This window comes from Astatotilapia calliptera, chromosome 6 (assembly GCF_900246225.1).
Source record: "Astatotilapia calliptera chromosome 6, fAstCal1.2, whole genome shotgun sequence".
Classification (NCBI taxonomy): domain Eukaryota; kingdom Metazoa; phylum Chordata; class Actinopteri; order Cichliformes; family Cichlidae; genus Astatotilapia; species Astatotilapia calliptera.
This window is the reverse complement of record NC_039307.1, coordinates 24,240,646-24,257,327: the sequence shown is the minus strand read 5'-3', so window position 1 is coordinate 24,257,327 and position 16,682 is coordinate 24,240,646. Positions and strand designations below refer to the sequence as shown.

At 42.6% G+C, this 16,682-nt stretch overlaps 1 long non-coding RNA gene across 1 annotated transcript in view; it reads right to left on the bottom strand.

The window, feature by feature from the left end:
- The window catches only part of LOC113024312 (uncharacterized), an 88,463-nt gene that overhangs the window by 57,492 nt on the left and 14,289 nt on the right, over nucleotides 1-16,682 (bottom strand). Inside the window, exon 4 of the long non-coding RNA XR_003272647.1 lies at nucleotides 11,567-11,675. This is a non-coding gene — a long non-coding RNA (uncharacterized LOC113024312). The remainder of the gene's footprint in view (nucleotides 1-11,566; nucleotides 11,676-16,682) is intronic.

The following is a 16,682-nucleotide window of genomic DNA, read 5'->3' as shown; positions in this document are numbered from 1 at the left end:
CCCTTTTGAAGCCAATAAGGTGCACACTGTCTGGCCATGCCCAACAGAACATCACTTTGTTCCGTCGCACAGCCGCCCCTTCGCTGCCCTCACCGACCCCCCGGCAGTCCCACTTGTCAAAGTCAAGGGGGCGTTTGGCGTTTGGTAGAGACTGGCCTTCCGGATAGCACTCAGCTCCGCCCTGCTTGACCTATTCTCTGATATTTGACCACTCGGTTGCAAGACACTTGCTCTTTCGAGCTGAAATGTCACTGGGGCATCTTGTCAGCTTACAGACACCTCGGCCTGACAAGCGATTTTACTTTGGTGTGCTACAAGGCAGAAAATATAGGGCCGTGGCCTTGACGCAACCAGTCAGCTAGCCAGCAGGGCTACTTGATACGGACTTACTGGCCGAGTGTTCAAACACAGAAATTGTGAGAAAAGAATAAGAAAAAAGAAAAAGACGGTGAAAGAGACGGCCCTGCTTTCTCTGGATTTCATATGAGATGGCACACAAGTGTTAGTAATAATTAATAAGATGATGACCAAATTACTAAAGCAGTTATTATAGGAGCTAGACAAAAATCAAAATGTCAGCTAATAACCTCTGACTTTCCCTAACCTAGCATCCACCTTTTTACCGCTCACACTTTCACTCTGTCCTCCCCATCCTTTACTTTCTTGTCATCTCGCCCCCTCGTCTTGTCTATTCGCCTTAAAGGCTTTTTACTAAATCAGCATGTTCTTCAGTTAAATGAGGGAAAGCACATTCCTCTCTCCTTCCTTTGACCGCCAGTGGCATTGCAGCATGAAAGAGAAGGATGGGGATTGGAAGTAGCAGTCACATCATTTCTGGTTTGCGCAACCTGCTCAAAGTTTGCAACTAAATGCTTGTCTTCAGTCGAGCTGACAGGGGAGAAGTGGGCGCTCAGTGAACCATGGCCAGGCTGCCATGAAATGACAGGAATCATTGGCATACATTTCAAACAGCCTCGCGCTATCCTATTAAAGTGCCACATCCTCACTTTAAAACAGACAAGAAGGAATCCGCTTTGATAGATAGAGACTAAAATGGCTTATTGATTTTCCCACTCCTTTTTTCTTTGTTAGGAACTTTTAAAAATTACACCCCAAACTTGACTTTTTTTTAATTACAAGAGATTTGGGGGGCACAATCTCCTGTGACCTCGTGGTACTCTGTTTAGATTATTAGGGCATTAAGAAAAGAAAGCACATTCTAGCAATAAAATGTCATGTTATTCAAGAATGATAATAAGGGGTAGGCAGTTTGATGAAATAAATATTATATGGCCTCATTTGAATGAGGCCATGACAAAACTGTTTTTATGCTCATTGCACTTGGTTACAGTGTCATGTGGAACTTTCTCCTAGTTTCAGTGGTGTATTAAGTTTCATTAAAGTTGAAGTAGATACACTTTTAATGTCATAATTTGCAAGCTTACCAAAAACAAAAAAGAGGAAAATATCAGCAAACCACTTAGGATGCTAAAGTCAGAATATGCTAAAAAATATTTCTGTTTGTGCAGTAATTATTACTACTAATGATCTTTATCACTCAAAGTGAACGACTGATTAAAAAAAAAAAATCATTATTAGTGTTTTGATTTTCCTGGAATGTATCGATGAAGAAAATATTGCCCGGTATTTATAGATATCCAAAAGGCGAGTTCTAATTTAATCATGCTGATTTCTCTCTTCATATAATACCATCTAGATGATGAACGTTGAACAGAGCGCAGAAAGAAATGAAAACATATTTTATCAGAGTGGAATTGTTCAAGACTCGACCACTTATAACCTTTTATATTAACAGCTTGAGTTGACTGCTTATAGCACATTTAACCCACTATAAGAGAGGAAGTAAGGAGACGTAATGGTCCTTTAAGCAGTTTACAAAGCTGTTAGAAGAGGAGCGGGGAGTCATGAAGTAAAAACCAGACTGGTGGGGGCGAACATTTGGACAATGGTAGAAATGTTGGAAGAATTAGATTTAAAAGTGAAGCCGATTGCATTAAGCCAGTGCTCAGGTTTTAGGTGATGCTCATGAGATTAACAACGTAAGGATAAGTTTGCGGTTTATATGAAACGCTCAGTAAGTGCTAAAGACCAATTAGAGGACTTCTCAAACGAACCTTAACGAAATATTTGGTTTCAAAGAATATTTCTGGGATCGCTCTTCCTTTTAGAATTGAGAAATGTAGCTCTATGAGATGTGTTACCTCATAAATATTATACTGTTGGCAGGATAATTAAATTAACATAATTATTTCAAAAGTGCCCGAGGCATATGGTTCATCTGGGTGTCAAAGGGCTTGTGTCTAGCTTCAGGGTTGGATTTGATCAGTTATATCCCAAAGATTTTCACAGTAAAGTCAACAGCTTGATTTAATACAAAAAAAAAATTTAATAATAATAACTAATAAATCAATAATTTTTTAGGATAAAATTCAGCGCACCGTCTGTGGATTCAAACTTTCTATCCAAGGTTGATACAAACACAAATCCACAGAATTAGCCTAATCGGTGACTGTGGCCGGACAAAGTCCTAACAACCTTGTCAAATGCTTTGTGCCTTTCAGAATAGAGTCTGTGTTCTGGCCCATCAGTTTCATAAGGCCCACATTATGGGTCGTTGAGTATGTTGAGACACCCATAGCAGGGGATCTGCTGCCATGCTCGATTCCCACACTGCTCAGCACCAATATTACAGCCGCAGACATAACACGGTGTAAAACAAAATGATCTCGGGACCATAGCCATCCTCCTCTCTTATATCCTTCAATCCTCTCTAATTAGGGTCTTTTTGTCATTCTGAGAGAGGGGCACTGAGTAGCTCTTCTGGGGTGTGAATGGTACAAAAGAGAGGGTCTCATTTCCATCTGACAGTGTGATGGAGATTGAATGTGAGCTTTAAGAAGATAAATGGGCATCCAGCAAGCCCTCTACACGATCTGCGAAGCTGCTCTATAACCCTCCCCGGGGAATCACTTAAAGCTGAGTATTTGGGGCGTCTTTCGTTAAGTTCTGCCCGGTTTGTCAATAAGTTGTCACCCCCCCACCCACCCACGCACACTTCCACCCCTCAGCTCTCAGCCCCCATCATTGCTATTAAATTAGTGAATATATTGAGGGGGGGGGGGGGGGGGGGGGGGGGGGGGGGGGTAAGGCAATCAAGCTACTGAAAATGGGGATGAAGCTCTATGCAGACAAGGTGGTTAGAATACAACGTATATGAGCACGATATAAGCTGATTAACCAGCTGCATAAAATAGCATGTCATGATGTGACAATTCACAGCAAATTTTGGGGGCCAGAAATAGATCTTATAAAGACCGCCATACAATATCTTTGGTTTAGTTACACTGTAAATACCCATTTTGATATACTAAATATTATAACTCAATGCATTCATGAAAACCGTGCCTGAATATTTGTCAGAAACATGCTCCTTTTAAAAATCTCTACGCCAAAATCACCATACACTGATTTTTGCCCCCAGTAAAAAACAAAACAAAACACTGCAGTCATTTTATGTCATTTTAAAATCCTGATTCCCGACATTTGTTTTAAGACAAGGTGCTACTTTCTCACAAATAAACTTAATTTGTGACAGAGTGTGGGCGTGCACCAGAGGGGATGAGTGAATGTAATTGGGTGTACGTGTCAGTGTGTGCAGTGTGTTTGTGTACACGCGTGTGCGTTTATGGGTGTGCACGGAGGAGTCGGTCTCTCTCTCTAACAGCCCCAGCGGCCCTACTTTAGGCCCAGTGACAGGGCTCTGTCTCTCAGCCACACTTGACTGGGTCCCGCTGACACTCAACTGTCAAGCCGGCAAGCCCTCAACCACTGCCCTAACATGCTCTACAGCTTCACCCAATTAACTTGCTTTCACTTGACATCGCGGCAAAGAGCTTCATAATAGGTGGTCAAGGTGCAGTGTGTCTGCTTTCGCCCCTCTCTGACGACTAGCGGCGCGCATACACACACATTCATGCGTTGAACCCGACCCCCCCGCCTCCTCCCCCGACTACCTCTCAATGCTTTTGTGCCTCTCTAGGTTTCGCAGGCCTCTCTTGGTTGACTCTGCCTGTTCATTGCGGTGTGACAGCAGGAGAGCATTGATCCAGGAGAGAGGGATGCAGTGGGGTACAAACGGTCTTGCATGGAAACCTGCGCACGTTAATCCTACCGGACGACTCACTCTCCCCTCGCTATGAAATACGAAAACTTTATATGCAGATACGCACATTTGCGAGCATCTGGGCTTGCATGAAAGCTTGTCTTGACATGCATCCATGCGTGGTTTGTGGTTCGGTATATCTGTATGCGCATGATACCCGTGTATTTTCCAAACTACAACTGTGTGTGTGTGTGTGCGCGCGCATGTGTTTAGGACATTGCATGGCTATCTCCAAGCTCTCCCTCTCTCGCTCGCTTAGACACTCACTAAGTTGGACACCAAGCCAGACTGGGCGAAGGAAGGAAAGCGATTTGACCCCCGACTGCGCGTTTAGGGAAGAGGGTCTTGAAGCATGTCAGCTCCACTCAGGCTCCACTTCCCCTCTGTGTCCTTCCTATTTTTTCCCTAGTGCCAGGCCCAAACTTTGAAAACATCCACCTTAATAGGACCTAGTCAGCGAGAGCTACTCTTCCGTCTATCAAACTGTGATCCAAGGTGTCAGCCTGGGCCAGCTTTGACAGAATGTCTCCAAACGAACAGTACAATGGTGTTTCCCTCCCCAGCACTCGGCTGCTCTAGTGTAGCCCACTGGCTGCCTGGCCTCTCCATCTCACTACACCACCTCTCCCTTAGTTCGCCTGCTTGATTTCACCTCATAGAACACCTTGCAACAGTGGGTTGACTGACAGCCACAAGCCGGCCTAATTGTCTTCTTTTCCAATTTAGAGCTCACCTGGAAGCTTCAGTCTTATTTCCCTTCTTAAGGAGATGAAGTTCTTCCAGAAATATGATGTAGCCCATCATTATTTAATCACAACGGGTTATCCAAACACAGACTGAAAGAAGGTGTGGTGATAAAAGGCAAGAAAAAGAAGAAAAGAAAACCCTCTATATGGCAGCATTGTATATTTCTATATTATATGTGGTGTTGTAACAGAATTTAGGAGCAAAAGTTTCATGCGCCTGGGGTGACTTCAATGAAAAACAAAAGTCTTATACCCCCTAACTCAAACTTGTGTATGTACAGAAAGCAAATATTGGGATTAAATTCCCAAAACATAACAATTCCAGTTCATCCATTCTTTACTCTGCCCAAAATAATACAATTCATAGCTGTCAGGCCCTATGGCACCCCGAAATTTGAAGCATCGATTGAGGATATTGACCATTCACCAGATGCAACTCCCTGTGTTTTAACGCAGAGTGCTGAAATTATGTCTGCCCTTCCTATTAAACAATAAGCTCCCCCGGTGTTGAGTAACTACATGATAAGTAAAAACAAATATAGGAGAAGAAAATTAATATTAGCAACTTTTAGACATGCATGTTTTTATTTTTTCATTTTTTTGCACCACAAAAGAAAATTCCTAAAATGTTAATGAAGAGAAATCTTCCATGATGTGATAACACCACCTCATTTTGTTCCAATTTTCTAATACTTATTAGTCCTGAAACTTTATATCTTCAATCCTGCGCCCCCAGGCATCCTGTTCACTGCAGACATCCTCTGCAAAGACTGAGAAAAGAGTAAAGCAGGAGGGTCATGAAGAGGGATGCCTAAGTGTTGTTTGGTTTGGTTTTCTGATTGTGATGCCGAGTTTTAACTATTAATAGGCAGTGCGAGCTGCATTAGAGTATGCCTGCATTTCTGGTTTGCCTCTGATGACTTCCACGGGTGAGGTTTTGTCCAATAAATTAAAAATAACACAGTCAGCTATGTGTGAACGAGAGCTTCTTTTGCACCCCAGACCATTTTAGGTAAGGGAAAATAAAGTCCTTTCTCAAGGCCCCAAAGTCCAGAGGTGTGACTGGAGAATATGCACGTGGTTTCATCCAGCACACCTTAGCTGCACTGTAGCTCTGGTCCCAGCCTCTGTTCTCTCCTCAACCTAACGCAGCCCTTTGGCTGCCAGCTTAGTTTGTCAAATTGTATGAAACTATTGTGGATTACCATGAGGAGGAGAAATTGCACTCCAGCTATACACAGTAGCCTCTTAAAAGCACTACTCAGAGTTGTTTTCTGTGTGTGTGTGTGTGTGTGTGTGTGTGTGTGTGTGTGTGTGTGTGTGTGTGTGTGTGTGTGTGTGTGTGTGTGTGTGTGTGTCTGTCTCCCACTCGACTGTGCTGGTGTTAAGATGGCAACACTTGCCCCTCTAACCATCACTGAGTCAACAAATGAGTCCACACTCGGTACTATTGGAGCAGCTCCCAGTGGTTTCCCAAGTTCCTGCCAGAGCTGGTGGAAGCACACACGCATGCACACACATATACACACACACACACATTTATGCACACACTTACACGTACACGCGCACACACAAATACACAGACTCACACAAACCAGTTAGTCCCAAGGACACTCATGCGGTTTCACATCTAGTCAACCACCCAAAAAAACCATTTTGGGCTTCCAGTTCACTTTAACATCCATATCCACACACACGCACAAAAAGGACTGGCACTATATTAATAACACTTAATCATTTCCTCTGACCTAAATGATTTCTTTATGGTGCAGTGGAAACAGCAACCAGAGTCATGAATATGGTCTTAATCTGGCTGAATGTCAGAACTGTCTTCAGCGAGCGCACATGCACCCACGACGCACATGAACACTCATTCACGTACAATGCCACACACAGCAGCCACATAATAAAATATTCTCCTGGCGGAGTATGAGATTTCGCTACGTTCACCTTCTAGTTTTTCCTCAGGACTCAAATATGTAAAGCGAGTAAACAATTATCAGACTAACTTTTAATAGCAAAGCTGGAACCGAGTGTAAACATATCTGCATTGCTGCTCCAGTGTTTTCCCCCGTTTACGTTTTATGCTTCAAATTTCATGCCATGACTGCTTCCTTTAGCGAATATTCAATTCATATCAGTATAAGCAGTCTGTTCTCAAGAGTGCCATTAGAATAAGATAAGTATTTAGCTCCAAGGAAAAAGCCTTTAAAATGATGCCCTTGCCGTAATAGTAGCGGTAGCGACGTATCAGAGCGGGAAAGTCTCATTATGTTTTGCAGCATTACGAGGCTGAGAACAATTTCAGGACAGATGTTACATGGAAGGGTCTATATGTGTGCACCGTTCTTACTGCTGAATCACACTGCTCACTTCACCCACTGTGTTACATGTTATGTTACTCCAGCTGAGTTATTTATTTCACTGATGGAAAAAAACACAAATATATGAGAACCTATTGCGTTCGTTTGTGACCTGGCTACGACCGTTTTTGAAAAGAAGGAAATAGCAGCCTGGAAAGGACTTAAGCAAGAGACAGACTAAGGAAGGGAGACAGACGGGCGTGAATGGGAAAAGAGGAGGAGGGGGCAGTATTTTAATGCCTGTTGTCACCACGTAATGTCCTCACTACGACAAAATGCTGAAGCAGAGAAACTGGAGAAGACTTTTATAAAATCCCCCTGCTGCCTCTAACATATCTCGGGGATATTCCAAGAGCAAAACGTATAAATCTAGGTCTTTTCACATCCAAGTCCTGCTCGTGAACACTGAATTCACACGCACAAACACACACGCACACTGACACGCACTAAGTCCCTCAAGGCCCATGAGTGCAGTTTGAATACATAGTGCACACTACTGGGCCCTTGTTGGAGCCAGCGCTGGCAGGGTTATACTGAGACTATAATAACATGCTCTCTGCAAGACAAGGTGTTGGTCTTCTCTGAAGTGTCCTGTTCCCATGCTGCAAAGTCAAATAATAATCTTCTGTCATTTTTTTTTTTTTTAACAAATGTGAGTCCTATCCCTCAATTATTTGCAGGAGGGTTAAATCTCAACTATTCCTGATTATTGTTTAACTCAAATGAGGGAGCCAGTGAATCTTAATGCTCTTGTTTAGTTGGATGTCTCCACCATTCGTCGGTTGTACTCCATAGTCATGCCATGATTTGTTTTTAATTTACTTTCCCTTCCCACAGATTACATTTTCTCTCCGTCTCTCATCTTTCTATATGCCGGTGTGGTGTGCACAGACTGTTTGTGAATGAATGCGTGTGCGTATGTGTGTCCTCATGAATTTATTTATTTGTTTCGGTGAACCGCAAGCCGGTGAGCTAAGGAGAAGCCGTCAATTTACGTAAACAGTCATGAAACATGGAGGAGGGGAGGCGAGAGAGCAGAAAAGGAGAGCAAAAGTGAGACCGAAAAAAGAGGGAGTAACAAAAGGAAAAGCAGAGGTGCGGCGCGTTTGGGAAATGACAGCGAGTCTCATGCGAGGCCTGGGGGCAAAGGGACGGCCGGCGTAGCTCCTTCCCCACCTGGCGCTTGTTGACAAGGATTTAATGCTGCCTTTAACGTTTGAACTGCGCAGCAGGAAAAGGAGGAGGAGAAGGGAGTGGTGGGACAGGAAATACTCTCCACACCTTCTTGATGTCAAACACAAGTCTGTGTGTGACTGTGCTGTTGCTGCCACCTGAGGGACGCATTAACATCCTCCTTGCCCTCTCATTCCTCTTCTCAACACACTCATACACATAGAGAGACATGATTACACAAACATAAAGAGGCTCTCTTTCACCAAAAAATGCTCACTGACTGCCTTTGTTGCCTGCCCCTAGGGTCAATTAGGTCACAAGATCAGGCCTGTCCCCATATGGAGTATTTTGGTCGCACGCCCAGTTTGATTTCCCCTTGTGCCTCTCTGATTAAATCAAGCTGGACATTTCTGTGGAGGGGGGGGGTATCAAGGGAGGGAAATTGGAACTACTGCCAAACATGCACAGTTCCAGACAAGTCACACAAACTTGTCTTCCTTGCTTTCCCTCCGGTTCTCCTTTTGCAACTAAGCTTTTATTTTTTCTCTTCATTACTTCAACTCATTGCAGGTTTGAAAAAGGAGTCCATGCATGTACTATATGACTTGGAGAAGCAGAAATGTCATTTGTAGAAAAAGGGAATGGCCAAGTCTTTAAAAAGGACATAAATCTAAATTAGGCTGAAGGACGTGTTGAGAGGCCTCAGTAGTTGCTAACACTTTCATGGTCACCGAGATGGGCGACGCAGCAGGGGTGCAAGAATGTGGGACAAGGTCTGCCAGCTGGCTGCAGGAAACTCAGAAAACTGTTCAAGTGGCTTGCCATTTTGGGTGTAGATACTGATGATGAAATATTTTTACATATCAAATCAGAGGCGAGCCACATACATCTACAACAGCACCACAACCTCGCTGAAGCTCAGCATTGATAGACAGGCATTAAATGTCTGTCTGCCTATGTTAGGTTTTCTGGAGAGTCTAATGTAGTGTCAGTGATTGATGAGTCAAAAGACTGTGGTTTTTATAGGGATGTAGCAAATAACAAGCGGGCCTAGCCCACTATTGTAGGTCTCAAGATGATGACATCATGACACAGTGAGTAGGAGGTAAAGAGCAGAACAATAATCATTTATCCCCATCAACTTCTGACTCTCTTACACAAACTCTCATTGATCTTCCCCCCCACTTTCCAGCAGCTATGCTGGAATAACGAATGCATTCATAGATAGATGCACAAAGACGTGCATGCAAATGACCACAAAAATCCTAAACTGTAAAATTACAGAAATATGTATATATACGTATCTATGCATATAAACTATTAAAAAGCAACCATGGATGCATGTATGCAGCTGCATAGATAAAATGAACCTCTAAACAGCCTCCATTGTCTGGCTTCTTTTTTTTTTTCCTTTTAAACTCAGGATGCCTTACAACAATTTACACACCATCTCCTTCCTCCTCTTTACATACAGCACATGATGTTTAAATTAAAGGGGTGGGCGGGGGTGAAGTGGGGAGCAGCGCGAAGGAGAGAAAGCGAAAAAAAAAAGTTTCCTGAACATAGTAGAAAATTATTTTCTCTGGACAGTTTTAAGAGTCGACATCCTGTGCTGGAGTTCTCTAATCATCACCAGCGCAATTTACAATCAGAACACACAGCGAGCCAGTTCAGACCAGCTCATCTGTTGACTTTGGCCCCAGCTGAGCTCTGCGTCCTGCACTGTGTATGTGTGTGTGTGTGTGTGTGTGTCTATTCGCTGTTTGCCATTTGAGACTTGGGTGACTCGGCACCGGGCCCTGACAAGGGTGGGGTGAAACTCTGTGGGGCTGAGGCGACCGCACGCATGCACATGTTCCCACTCTTTCATATACACATTTGCACGCTGTTTTTTTTTTTTTTTCTTTTTTGCACACAGGCGCACACACACCGTAAAATATCCGCTGTACAAACATGGAAATGCACTTGAGCACACATGCGTGCATAAGTAAGATTTGGGCATAATTGCGCACTTGATAAACACAGATATGCATGCCACCAGGAGACTATTGCGCCACGCACAAACTCAAACACAATTAAGACAGATGTATTACCACAAAAATTCACACACACGTAATTAGTTCTACGCATACAAGCAGAAAAAAAAAGAAAAACTCCCTCCCCATATCTACCCTAATCCAGCGTGGCCCCGGTCCACAGCGCACGGCCCCCTTACATGCATCTATGTGTATGTCTGTGCATGTGCGTGTCACATTCAGGATGCTCTCCCACCCACAGTTCCCTTGGCTGGCCTCCACCTAGCCCAGTGCGGTGCTGTTGCCTTGCCGCAGGGCTGAACACAGCTCACTGTGTGTCTGCCCCCTCAAAGCCCCAGACTGTCCCAACCAATGTGCTTCTGATTAGGTGGCTTAATTACAGCTGTAAAAACAATGTTGATATAAGCCTCAAAATTGCAGTGTGTCAGATACTATTAGCCAGCCTTGGACTCTAGCCATTGTTATCCAACTCCCCACCCTCTCACCCTCACCATTGCTCCCTCTTACTTGCTCTTCCAGTACTTTTTGTGTTTTTTTCCTTCTCCCTTTATCCTTTCTTTCATGTCACAAGTTGCAACACAGGCATATTCCAAGAGGCCAAACGACCCACAAATTAACAGCAGTGACGTCCATGGCTGACCTTGACCCAAGAAAGTAAGAGGAAGCTCTTTGGAATCAAACATGCTGTAAACACATGAAAATAAAAATAAAGAAAAAAGTGAAAGATTTTAGTCGATCAGGTGTGAATTGCACTTCATTTGTTTGAAATTGGCTTTTTGGCCTGGGATGGTTGGCCTTTTTAGTGGTCTGTGGTTGTTCAAAATAAGGGCTCTGGCTGCACAGCAGAGTAAGGGGATATTCTATTTGCAAATATTGCAAGGTGGTGAAGGCTTCCAGCGACTGGAGGTCAGACAGTCTGGAACAGGACACAGCTCTCTGTTGGGTTCTTTGTGTTTCAGTGACAGTGACTAAGGAGCGGGAGTGCGAGGTGTGCCAGAAGCCTGGTCCAGGGAAAACGTGGCAACAGCGTCGAGTAGAGGCAAGAAAGAAAAGCAAAGTAAAAACCTCAAGTATGCAAATCCTGGGTGGTCCCATCTTTGGAGAAAGTCCCCTTTTTTTCATCTGTCTCCATCACCGGGGCAGCTTCAGACTCCGCTCTCCTGAGAACCAGGTGCTGTGGATGAACGGTGGACATTCATCAGGCTCACTTACATTTACTTACAGCTAATCAGTACAGCTAAGACAACAGACACTGGAAAGACCAAAGGGAGAATTTGACAAAAAGTCAGCAGAGTGGATGAGGGACACGCTCAGAAAGAGTTTCCAAACCCCTCTGGCCTCCATGGTGGCCTGCATTACTCTTGTGGCCTGCTCTGCAGCTGGCACTTCAAGGTTTCCCAAATGTTTAATGCCAGGGCCCCAAATTCACATTGGTATGAAAAGCAAGGCAGACCAAAATGAAAGCCAGGAAGCAAACTCACTAGGCCAGTATTGATTCTTGTGGACCAGTCAGGGTGTGTCTCTCCACTTCCCAGCCTTGAAAGGCCGTCTTGTCACAAAAGGTGGAGGCAATACAGTATGTTGTCGTTTGAATAATTGATGACCGATTTCTAAGTAATCAGTGTCCTCACAAGACAATGCATTCTCTCTCTCCCTGGTGTGGAGAAAGAGCCCGGCCTGTTTTTGTCCCGGTGCCTTTAGAAGCAAAAGGTAAAAGCTTTAATGCACTGAAGCCACTGGAAGTGCTGCCTCTGAAGGACTCCCCCTGGAATCAACTGGGATGGTGTGTCTCATCTTATGAGGGGGCCTATCAGAGTGGCCTTCCAGTAAAAGGAGTTAGAGAGAAAGAGAGAGAGTGAGAGACAAAGTAGGAGAGGAAGACAGAATCATTGAGTGAGCTGCTGTGTTGAAGTAGGAAGACGTGCGCATGCATTTAGATGTGTGAGTGCATGATCATGTACATGTGCTGCATGATGTATTCTAAGTATAAAGTTTGTTTAGGTGGTGCGCATTAACGTTTTTGTGTTCATTTGCAAGAATGTTTTCATAAGTGCCCATGTGCGAGTGCGAGTGTGTGTGTCCTGGAATGCACAGCCCCTTCCTCTAAACAGGAAAGGAGTACGTTTAATAGCATCACCACCCTTTCCCCTAGAACAGGACGGTGGCCAGACCAGAAGAACGTTAACTGAGGGCCAGTCTGAACCTTGTACTGAAACCTTTTCACAGTAATCTTCCACACAACACCTCATTTCCTGAGATTACCGCTGAAGATGCCGTCTCCTGTACAATGTACCGGCAAGAGACATGAAACCATCCCTGTATATCCAGTTTCAGTGCTATGGCATGAAAATCGTTTAAATCCTACATTTAAGTGACTGAAAACAGTTCTGTTCTGCCGGCTTGGTGAAAGAGATTCATTTTTAAATACATTCTCATTTTTAATTTGACGCCAGAGATATGCTTGTAAGAAGTTGGGACCGAGGCGTGTTTACTGCTGCGTTGCATCACCTCTCCTTTTAATAACACTCTGTAAACGATGGCATAAAGTTGTTAAATAGTTGGGAGCCTAATTGATTATATTTTTGATTACATGACACATAAAATGCTCTCCGTAGTTGGCAGGTCTATAGCATAGTCGGGACAGTTTACCCATATGGAAAAGATATATATAAATCTTATAACGTTTTTGTCTGTCTTGTATGAAACTTGTATGAAAAGCATACAAGAGTGAAAACACATATAAGATCCCTTGAAAAATTATATAATGAAACTTGTATGTTTTGGATACTTACTAAAAAAATATATGAAAGTAATGAGAAAGTGGCCACTTTCATGAGTAAATCATATATGTTTTTACTATTTCTTTTCCATATGGGTAGAAAGCGCGGTCTACTTCAGACTCATTCCTTTTTTTTATTTGTCAGTTATTTGCCTTTAGGTTGCCTTTCAAAAGTCCTCTTCCTTCAGATAACATAATTAACCCTGTTTGACCTTTCCCTAATTTTAGAAAGATTAAATCACATTATATCAATTTCCTGGAGAAAAAAAATTAACCAACTCAACTAATTAACACATTGAACAGACAACATCACAATTTAACAGACAATCTGTAATCTGTCATCTGTAAAATTACTGCATGTATTTGATACTGTGTATAACACTGCGGACACATAATGTGAAAATGGTCAACTGTGCTAATAAATACAACAATTCAGTTTTATTTATACAATGCCAGTTCATAAGGCCTGAAGCCCCTTTATATTACAAGGGAAAAACTCTTTTTAGAGCAAAACCATCAATTACCAACCACTAGGCAACAGTGGGAATCAAGAACTCCCTTTTAACAGGAAGTCCCCTGAACCAGGTTAAGGGGCAGTCATTTGTCATGAGTGGTTCTGGGAGTGAGGTGAAAGAAGAGAGAAAAAGAGAACATTATTTTACAGACTAACATACTACAGAAATGTGCTGGTTCACGGGGTCACCTTGCAATGTCCAAGGTAATCATGTGTAATCATGTATATTCATAAAATAAAATAAAATATTTCAGTTTTCATGAAATATTTCATTTTTTTAAATGTTCCATTAAACAAAGAGTTCAGGTTATTGCATTCTCTTTTTATTAACATTTTACACAATGTCTCAACTTATTTGGAAAGGAAATGGAATAAAATGTATTTAGTAAAATAACATGGTAAGAGGACAACAAACAACAGAAGAAACACTTCTGGTAACTCTACTACTTAGAGAATGGGACAGAATTAGTGAGTTTATGTGTTGTTTTTTTAGAGAGCCATGTTGGGTCTGTTATAGTGGGACTCTAACCAGTCCGCTATGTGGTTTCCACACGGACACTTCTATTCACACTGACACACGCACACACACACGAAGTTCTGTTATCACCTCGTAAAGCAACCCCTGGGGTCACACAACATAGTGTCCTGAAATGACACTAAGAGTGAAAAAACACAGGGCTACACAAACGCTGCTATTACATGTTCAGTGTAATCACTGTATTTGTCTTCTTGCAAAGTTCCAGTGTAAGCTTACTTCAATAAATTCGTGAGACAGAGCTCACATCTACACCAGCGATGCATTCGCAGGGTGATAATTGAACCTTGGAACCTAAATGTGTGAAGAGCACCAGGTGTTAAAAAACTCGCAAGTAGAGTAAAACCTGAAATATACTCACGATAAAATGTTTCGTTTGGTTTTGCGTTTTGCTTTAAAAATTGTGCCAAGTATTTAATTCACTCTGATAGACTGGAAAAATGTCCAGGGTGTTTCCTGCCTCTCGTACAGTTTCAGCTGGAACAAGCTGCACCCCGACAAGGCTGATTTGGATACGCAGTTAGGAAAATGGATGGATTTTATTCAGAGAGACATTTTACATCTGAGAGCATTTTGTTTATTACTAAAAAAGAAAAAAAATCTGTTAATTGCTCAGCTGATTAACAGCAAATTGCCTTTTTTTTTTTTGCTTGTTTTTCTTTTCTTTTTTCCTTCTTTTTTTTCAGCAAGGCTAAAAACAAAACCTTTAATGGCATTTTTCTGGTAAACGGTCATTAGAAGGCCTTTAGCAAAAATGACAATCATTTGATGGTTCCAGCTTTGTTAAATCTTATTATCCAGTGAACAGCTGTAGATCAGTGTGAGAGAAATGAATTTGTCTTTTTTACTTGGCTGCTGAGTTCCTTTAAATGCATATTAAATTTCCCAAAATATAAAACTGGACTGTTTTGAGTTGCTTTAAACCTACAATTTATTTAACCATAATACAGGTTGCTTTAATAAAACATTAAAGGTGGGTTACAATAAAGCTGGCTGTGGTAAAGTAAACGCAGCTTACAGTAAGAAAACAAAAAACTCGGCTCTATTTCATCTGCTGCTGAAATGTTTGTAAGAAAGCAGTAAGATCATTTCAATATCAAAGGCACGCGTTCGCTTAATTTGCATTAAACAGGGGGAGGGTGGAAGTGGATTCAGAGCTAAGAGGAGGTCCTTATCCCAATCAATCAAGACATGTTAGTTGTGCAAAATCACATAATTAAAAAATGCACAAATATCATAACTTCTCAAAAATATCCAATTATGATTTCTTTTTATCCCTGAGCACATGCCTCCCCTCTCTTCATTATGTTGTGACAGTAACGTGAAACATTATTTAATATTTAGTGATGAAACAGGCAAGAAACTCTCTGCTTTAACTTGTGCTACAGAAATAAAATTGAAGAGACAGAGAGACTCTGCCAGAAATATGCTGAAAGTGTCAATGCTGCTGCTTGAATATGGCAAAATTGCTTATTTTCAGATTCAGCCACATCAAGCAGTTTTTTTTCCTGGCTGTTTGTGGAGGAGCTTGCATATTCATGGCCCGCCTGTTTTGAGAACCTGTCACTGAGCCTGTTATATAGCTCTCCCTGCTTTTCTGCTCAGGATGGCTTCAGAAGCAAAAACACTTCATCAGACTTAACACTGGCCGGCTGACACAGTCAGGCAGTAAAACTGAGAGCCAATGAAGTCTGGGCGAGCAAATGAACCGGACATAATACAACACTGACACAGAGGTCAACTTCTGCCGCTGCCTATATATCTGCACACTCATACACGTAGATAGAAAAGCACAATTGCACATCAGAACGAACCTCAGCCAATGCTATCAAATGCCCATATGCTCAAACAGACACGTACCATTACTTGCATCCTCCCACTACTCTCCTTTGGCTGGGTTAAATCCAGCAAAACCCCAGACTTCCAGCTGACCTGCCTCCCACCTCACGCTGCAGAAGAGCAAGCGCAGAAAAGAGGAGCTGGTAAGTGCCAGGATGCCCACTTCTCAGACAACAGCATCTATAGATTTATGACTTAAACTCGGCTAGTTATAAGGTCAATATGATATTGAAATGCATGGGAATAATTCCCTTTCTAGTTAGACAACTACCTTCATAAGTCTGAAGGATTAATAAAACAACCGAGCGAGTGTTTTGGCTGCTATGAAAGTATTCATTGACAGCATATCCCCCTGTGGCTCCGTGAAGCAGAATAGGTGTTCGATGGGAGATTAATCAGCTTGGCTAACTCTCAGGTCGGGAGCCCTTCATGCTGAAGCCGGCTACCGACAACCTTGTGTGCGAATATGTGTTTGCATTTCCGTGCATGCTGGTATATATATTTGCTTCCCACT